The following is a 9,383-nucleotide window of genomic DNA, read 5'->3' on the forward strand; positions in this document are numbered from 1 at the left end:
TCCCCTTTTCCTGTTTTTTTCTTGTTTGTATGCTGCAGAAATCCGTGTTTTCTCCTGAATAAAATGACTCTTTCATTGCCCTCACATCCTATATGTGTGTTTATGTCCATGTGTGTGTCTGTGTGCATGTGTTTCACTTTTGGACCACAACTGTCAGTGCTTAGGGAATATTGCAGCTCTCGTATCAGGGTTCAGTCCTAGGGGGTCTCAGAGACAATATGGAATAGCAGACGTAGATCAAACCTGGGTTGTCCGCTTGCAAGGCAAGCACCCGACTTGATCTAGTATTGATCTGACCCTTTCTAAGTCAATTATTTCCTCCACATCAGCAAAGCTTCCCCAACACCATCACCCATCCTGGAAACCAATTATTCTCTTCAAAATAAAAACCCCAAAACTTTAGCCCCAGTACTCACCACAACAGCTGACGGTCGTCTAGTGAGGGTGGGATTTCATGTGTGGGGTGCTTTGCAGCTAGTCCTTAGGAAGCAGAAATACTTGATCTAGGAAAAAACAGAAAATTTGGGGCTAGAGACAGCAAAACAGGTACGGAACTTTCCTTGCATGCAGCCAACCCATATCAATCCCCGGCATGCCATTTGGCCCTCAATTACCACCAGCAGGAATCCCTGAGTGCAGGGCCAAAAGTAAACCCTGAGCATCTCCATACATGGTACACAGCCCAACCAAAACAATAATAATGAAAAAGTTTCATTTGTAAACCCCACCTACCCGCAGGTCCCAAGCCAATGGTGGACCCGCTCCATCAAAGGACAGAGGACAACTTGGTCTCCTCTGTAGGGAGGCTGGGAACTACCCTTCGAAGTGAATCTGAAGGTCTACATAAGTGATGCCAGGGCCAAAGGCTCCCGGGTAGTGTGTAGTGACGTCTTTGCTGACAAGTTCTGGAGGGCTAAGCCCCACCCTCGACAGGTCCTGCAGTGCTTCAGAAACCAGCCTCTGACCCTTTCCGCCTCTGACCCTTTCCAGAGTTGGACGCGATCTTGGCCAAGGTAACTCACTCACACCTGTGACCCCAGCACCACCGCACAGCCCCCACTGCACCGCCCAAAGTCTCTGGGTCCCCCGATGGTCTTTGCTGCACCTCAGAAACGGCCTGGGTATGGGGAATGAGGAAAAAACTAGTGTGAAACCGACCGGAAAGATGGTGTGCCCCACTGCTCACAATGTGAATATATGGAGGTGCGAGGAGCTCCAGGGACGCAGCGCTTGTCATGTCACAAAATCAGCCTTCACAGCCCCTCTGTCATGCCGTCATGGAGGGGCTCCAATTCCTCCTCTAGCCACGAGACCAATGGCAACGGGCAACCACAACTAGAATAGAAAGGGTTTCTGAAGGGCCCATCTATGACATAACTTGTGCTTATGCCCGGAGACTTAAAGGGCCACGGTCTAGATGCAGAGAGACGCTTTTTGCCCACCCACGTGAATCCATGCTGCAAGGGGGATGGACTGATCAAGGACTGGAGAGGTAGCTGCTGGAGTGGTTGCTCACCATTGGGAGGCTGGGGATAAAGAGAAGACCCCTGATCCTGTACTGGTCAGTCAAACATTGAACCGATGCCCTCACACAGTTCATCAGGAAAAGCACATGTGGGTAAATTCAAGGTAAATCAGGCAGGTTGGTTCAGAGCACCTGACCTTACGATTCCCAGCGAATTAATCAAGATGGGGCAAAAGCAGTGACTCCAAAGCCAGCCCTGGAAATGCAGAATGGAAATGCCCTAGCAGAAGCTCAGAGAGCTGGACAGACACTGGAAAAGAGAAAAGACTGGTTAGAACATCAGAGCGCACGGTCCAATAATACTGTCCAACCAGCCAACACACTACCTCTTGAAAACGCACGACCAGTGTAAACTTGCCTACTAGGAAAACCACAGAAGGCAGTTTCAGAAACACAATTCCAAAGCCAGAGTATGGAACAAGAGCAGGTGGACGCTTGCCTTGCATATGGTATATCTGGGTTCAATCCTCAGAATTCCAAATATACACCTGAGCACCAAAGACGTGATAATCCATGAGTAAGCCCTCAGCAGAGCGGGTGTGCACCAACAACAAAGATATATAGAGTATTTGTGTGTTATACATAATATATAATATATCATATAAATTACACATATATAAAATTTACTTATATTTATGTACATTTACTTATATTTATTATCTCATTCTTACTTTGGACAAACTGGCAGGCTACCAAATGTAACCTGCCCACAAGGCAGAGTATAGCAAACTCCCCGTGGTGTACCCAATACGCCAAATACCAGTAACAATGATGGGTCTCATTCTCCTAACCCTGAAAGAGCCTTGAATGTGGCACTTTTTAAAAAAATTTTCTGGGTTAAGACGAAGGAGACGTTCCTCGGGCTAGCTCGAGGCAATCGATGAACAACAGGATGGTTGTGATCATGATGTACACGGACATACATATAAAAATCTAGAGTATATTCCAACACTAAGCATGGAGATTAATGGGCAACAAAGCATTCCGGTCACCATGAAGCATTTTTTGGCCTTCAAAAGACCTGAATCCTATTCATCATTCTAGTGAAAACTAGATTAATTGGACTTGGCTAATTCCAATTATAATACTTATTTTTTTCTCTGATATTATTGAACTGATGGGTGGGATGCATGACTGTGACCAAACTTGCAAGTAATCACAGGTAAACAGAGCAGCCTTCTGGAATGTGGGGTGCTTGGGAAGTGCTGGGATGTGGGGAGCTTGGAGAACTAACCTATATTCACAACACTGTCAGACCTTTGATACAAGGGGTCCCTTCCATCCTTTCAAATGTCTATCTACGCACAATAAATTTCATTTAAACTGTTTCCAATAGGTGCCAAAGAGATAGGACAGCAGGTAGGATATTTGTCTTCCACAAGGTTTAACAGGGCCTCAGAGCACCACTAGGAGTTATCTCTTAGCATGTCTTGGTGTGACCCAAAATGATGAAAAAAAGTTTAAAAATTAAAATAACTCTTCATTTCACGCCAATAAAGAACCTTGCCAGTGCCATTTTGCTAAGATGAGTCAAAAAATTACTTATCCTTTATACTTCCACAACGCTAATCAGTACGTGAAACATGGGAGGGAGAGATGACACAGGAGGGAAGGAGCTGGTCACACACGACAGACCTGGATTCTATAAGGTACCCCATAAGGATCCTGAGGTACAGATATCAAAACTCCTTAGAGCTAGGAGTGGGCTCAGCTGGTTGTGGTTCCCCAGACAGAACATGATTCAGGATGAATTAAAAAAGATGGTATGTCTGTTTCTGTGCCATAATCAACCAAAGCCCAGGGCCGCTAAGCCAAGCCACAGAGATAGTCCAGCAGGGATGGTTTTTGCCTTGTACGAGGTCTGGCCTGGGTTCAAACCCACCTTCTCCTATGGTCCCCAAGGTAGGAGTAATTCCTGGGGAGGTGGGAGTAACACCTAAGCATGTCTGGGTGTGACCGAAAAGAAAAAAAATGCTTGTTTCATATGTATTAGGACACCCACACACTGCCCAGGTAGACAGGTATGATCCTAAGTCAAGTCCGAGTCAGCAAACAATGGGGCAGTGGACAGCCTTGACAGCTCTGAGCGAGCAGCATCTCTTTTGCCTTTTTATTTATACACATTATTCCTGGCTTTCACCAGAAGATCCAGAAACTACAAGTTAACATACGCGTAAAATTCAAATATCTGGACACTCACATAGACTTTCCCTTACTGACTGACATCACATGAACTTGTCACACACTACCAGGATCATTTCCTTCCTGACTGTACTTCTGAAGCACACCTAAAACTCTGGTACAAACAAAACAGGCTTTAAGGGTGGCCTGTTTTGACATTGTAAAGTCTTATTAGGGAATCGAGTTATGTAGTATGAATGTTATGATGTTTCCAAGGCTTAAGACTTGGGATATAACTAAGGTTGCAACAGTGGACAGGGGGCAGGTTGGAGGAGGGATCAGGGAGGAATCCGAGCGAAGAACAGGGGAGAATACGGGAGGAAGAATCAAGAGGAGGAGGCTGGAAGAGTGGGCGAGGGGAAAGAACCAAGGATAATGTTAGAAGGAGAATACAAGGGGAGAATAAGAGAGAATGGAGAAGAGTATCATGGAAAGTAGGGAACAAAGAATCCAGGAGGAATCCAGGAGAATCAGGAGAGGAGTATAAAGGAGAAAAGAGAGAGAAGAGTGGAAAATCAAAAGTGAATGGAGAGGGATTGGGATAAACTGTAACTGATACCAACCAGCCAGGCCCTTGTTTTCTCCTTTGTGAACCCATGGCCAGTGGCCATTCAGGGTGGAGAAAGCAGTGTGTGACCAGTGAACACAGGTGGCGAGAGGTGCCGTGGAATTCGTATTTATTTTTTGAATACATACTAAAGGTCCTCTAGCCCAAAGAATTGGAATCTGGATTTCTTACTGGCCATGGCCAGCCTGCACCTTAAAAATAATATGCTGTTCCACTGAACTTCTTCATTGGAACAATACTATTGATTTCAGGGGGCTGGAGAGATAGCACAGCGGATAGGGCATTTGCCTTGCACGCGGCCAACCCGGGTTCGATTCCCAGCATCCCATATTGTCCCCTGAGCACCGCCAGGAGTAACCCCCGAGTGCAGATCCAGGAGAAACCCCTGTGCATTGCCAGGCGTGAACCAAAAAGGAAAAAAAATAATAATATTGATTTCAAATTTGCAAATCTTACCAGCTCACTCATACTCAGTAACTGTGTCCCTAAAACAAATTGCTGAAAGGTCAAATCTTGAAGCCCTGTTGTGAGTTCTGAAACCAAACACAATACGTCCAATTGAACATCCTTGAATGAGGCAGTGTAGGTGGAGGACAACTCTACAGTTGTCATACCCCAAAGCATCCCAGAACAAAAGGAAATCCCTTGGGGGGATCACTGTGAGAAGCTTGGAAATTCTACAAAAGCTTTTTGGGTTTTGTTTTTTGAACAATCTCAGTGATGCTCGGGGACCAAGGAGCGTGAATGTCATGGACTGGCAAATGCAGAAAAATAATGTCAAACCAAGAAAGTAAAACACAGGATCATTCCAAGATGGAGAGTCCAGAGGTGTGAAGGGCAGTGTGAGTGCTGCAAAGACACCTAGATCCAGGAGCCCGAGGCCCCCACAGTCACCAGCGTGTTTCATATGTATTAGGACACCCACACACTACCCAGGTAGACAGGTAGGGTCCTCAGACACTCACCTGCTTCCACGCCTTTAATCACTGGCCTCAGGGCTCCTCCTTCAAGCCAGGAGATGACTGGAGGCTTCAACTCAGAATGCCTTGAACCCTACAGAGACGGAGCATGGATTGGTCAGAAGGAAAAGGTGCCAAGTAAGCCCCGCGTGTCTCTACAAAAAAACAGAGTAAATTAGTGGGAAGGCATGAACAGAATCTGCACTTCTGAAATGCCACATATTTGTGGTTATCGAAGAGCTAAGATCTAGCTTTTAGTTTAAGAGTGTAATATGGGGCCTCAGAAAATACCAGCAATAGTATATTTCTGATCTTGCACACAGCCAAGAGGAGTTTGATCGTATCACAATTTGTACTTTTGTTTTTGTCTGGTTTGGGATGCTCACCTGGGGATGTTCAAGGCTTCTTCCTGACTGTGTACTCAGGATTCACCTCTGCTGGTGCTCAAGGACCACATAGAATGCCAAGAATAGAACCCATGTCCACTGTTTGCAAGACAATCACCATACCCACTGAACTGGCACTCTAGTCCCAGCACCACCTGGTATGTTATCAGCACACTTGAAGTGATGCCTGAGTGCAGTAAACCCAAAAGCTTAACAAATCCAAAAATGGACAAAGTTGGCCAAAGCCTCTAATTGTTTATAAAAGTAAACAGAAAAGGATCCAGACAGACAGCACAGCATGTGGGGCACTGGCCTTGCTCACACCCAACAGAGGTTTGATTCCAATATTCCATTGGGTCCCTCAGCAGTCAGCTGTGATCCATCACTGCATAGTCCAGAGGAAAACCCTGACATTTGATGAACCAAGAAACATTGATCCCGTGCACTCAAATAGAGCGGTGTCTGATGAGGTGAGACCCTAAGAAATAAATGAACAGTGGTAGGAGAGACATCACAGCGTTAGGACACAAACGGTGCACACACATACAGGTTCGATCCCCAGCAGCACACATGGTCCCAGATTACAGCATGAGTAACTTAATACACAGCCAGGAATAATCTGAGAACCGGAAGGTGAAACCCCAAAGCCAAATCAATGCAAAACAAAGAATTTGAACTTGACGGACAAATGCAACATTAGGAGGGGTAAGGCGGCAACCTTTTAAGCTGGCAAATGGGTCCAATACTCAGCACACCATAGGCCCCGAGCAATCCCAGGAGTGATCCATCAGCACAATTAGGAGCATTGCCGTTGTGCCCCCAAATAAACCCAAAATCAAAACCAAAACAAATACACAGAAGTAATATGTAGCATAAGAATTAAACTGAGAAGCGAACTCAGGAATGACACAAACTAATTAGAGGGACCTGAACGACAGTACAGCACAAAGGGAGCTTGCCATGCCTGGGGCCAACCTGGGTAGACCCCTAACGCTCCAGAGACTCCTGCAATCCCACAGAGAGTGATTCCTATGCACAAAACTGAGAGTAATCCCCAAACGTCAAAGGTGAGCACCAAAAACAAAACCAGGGAAGGAACTAGAGGAACAGCTACTGCACAATTGTCCAACATCCTGGCCCATCACAGTCCCAGCTACTGTTGGATACACAGCCATAGCCTGGGACAGGGAGCCCACGTGGTTCTCTCCAGACACGGTCGGCCCCACACTGCTCTCACCAACGGTTGACAGGTCCTGGTAGGTCTACAGAATCATGTGCCTGTAGCCCTTCCATTGAGAGGCACATCCACTCCTGTGGGGTGATGCTCACGGTCACATCCGGGAAGGTCACCAAGTCCTGAGCCAACACACTGGGCAGCAAGAGTCAGGGTCTATTTCTACTCTGTTCCCTGGGCTGCAAGGATAGAACACAGAGCCCTAGAGGGGCTCAGATTCTGTTCCCTTGGGAGCAGTCTCCATGTACACTCCTGGTTGACAGAACCCAACATCTCTCTAAGACAGCTGCATCTGATAAAATCTGAGTATGATCTACTACAAGGTTTCTAAAGGTGGTGGTCTTGCTCCTGACCCCAGGGCATCCCAATCACTGCTCCTACAAGCACTGCAGAGTAACAACTGCATGGAACAAGTGGGACCCAAATGAGTGACTCTGCTTTCAGCCCAATACACTAAACATACACCCCCTGCACCTCACAGCCCATGTTCAAAAGAGAAGGGGACACACAATGTCTAGTCACTGACTATGCATGCAGATATGTGCCTGTAGGACTCTCGTCATGGTTCAGGGCCATCCCAATTGGCTTTCGAAGTGGAAAAAGTGTCTAGAGACCAAGAGCTCTGCTGCCTTAGGGCACCCACACCCTGCCCATGGCCTGAGACAGGTAGGGTCCTTAGACACTCCCCTGCATGCATGCCTTTGCTCACGGGTCTCAGGGCTCCTCCTTCCAGCTAGGCGATCACAGTAGGCTTTAACTCAGAATGCCCTGAACCCTAGAGAGACGGAGCATGGATTGGTCAGAAGGAAAAGGTGACAAGAAAACCTCGTGTGTCTATATAAAAGGTAAAGGCCCTCCCGTTGTTCATCGATTTGCGCGAGCAGGCCCAGTAACATCTCCATTAGAGTCTTTGTTGTTACTGTGTCTGGCATATCGAATATGTCACGGGGAGCTTGCCAGGCTCTGCCGTGCTGGCGAGATACTCTCGGTAGCTTGCCGGGCTTTCCGAGAGGGGTGGAGAAATAGAACTCGGGTCGGCCATGTTGGCCACTTTTAAGGCAAATGCCCTACCGCACAGAGTAAATTAGAGGGAAGGCATAAACAGAATCTGAACTTCTGAAATGCCACAGATCTGTGGTTATCCAAGAGCTAAGATCTAGCTTTTGGTTTAAGAGTGTAATATGGGTCCCAAGAAAATACAAGAGACAGTATAGCCTCGATCATGCACACAGCCTAGAGGAGTTTGATGGTGTCACATTTTGTACTTTTGTTTTTGTCTGTTTTGGGATCCTCATTTGGGGATGCTCACAGGCTTACTCCTGACTCTCTACTCAGGAATCACCTCTGCTGGTGCTCAGGGACCACACAGGATGCCAGGAATAGAACCCATGTCCACTGCTTCCAAGACAATCACCCTACCCACTCTACTGGCACACTAGACCCAGCAGCACATGGTATATCATCAGCACACTTGAAGTGATGCCTGACTGCAGTAAATGCAAAAATGAACAAAAATGCCAAAGCCCACAATTGTTTTTAAAAGTAAACAAAAAAGGATCCAGACAGACAGCATAGCATGTGGGGCACTTGGCTTGCTCACAACCAATAAAGGTTTGATTCTGACATTCCATAGGGTCCCTCAAGCCGTCAGCTGTGATCCCTCACAGTCCACAGGCAATCTCTGAGATCTGATAAACCAAGAACCATTGGAAGTGATCCCATGGACTAAAACAGAGCAGTGCCGGATGGGGTGAGACCCAAAGAAATAAATGAACTGTGGTGGGAGAGACATTACAGCAAAAGGACACTGACTCTGCACACACATCCGGGTTTGATCCCCAGTAGCACACATGGTCCCAGACTATAGCATGAATAACTGAATACACAGCCAGGGATAATCTGAGTATTTGCAAGGGTTATTTCCAAAGCCAAATCTATGTAAAACAAAGAATTTGAACTTGAGGCCAGATGCAGCAGTCGGAGGAATAAAGCATCCCAATCACTGCTCCTATGAGCACTGCAGAGTAACAACTGTGAACGGAGCCACTGGAACCCAAATGGGTGACCCTGCTTTCAGCCTAAAACACTAAACGTACGCCCCCTGCACCCCATATCCCACGTTCTAGGGAGAAAGGGTCACTCAATGTCCAGACATCTACATATGCACATATACGCCTGAAGGACTCTCATCACAGTTCAGGGCCATTCCAAGTGGCTCTCGAAGCGGCAAAAGTGTCTTGAACCCAACAGCTGTGCCCGACCCAGAGATCCATTTCTCTGGCTCTCCTAGACCAGCATATGCCCACAACTGCCAACAGAGTGGCGACTGAAAGCAGAATGTGTGACAGAGCAGGCGACTCTCTTCTGAGCGTGAAGGACAAAATAAGGAGTAATAAGCATGTCCTTGGACTTGAGTCACTGTAGCTGCCAGGGAGCAAATTACTCCAGCAGACCCCAGGGGGCCCGTGATACACACCATGTAGGAATCCAGAGAACAGAGTCAAGAGGAAGTCCTATGCATCTCCCCTGT

Source organism: Sorex fumeus, unplaced genomic scaffold, assembly GCF_029834395.1.
Source record: "Sorex fumeus unplaced genomic scaffold, SorFum_2.1 ptg000103l, whole genome shotgun sequence".
Taxonomy (NCBI): Eukaryota; Metazoa; Chordata; class Mammalia; order Eulipotyphla; family Soricidae; genus Sorex; species Sorex fumeus.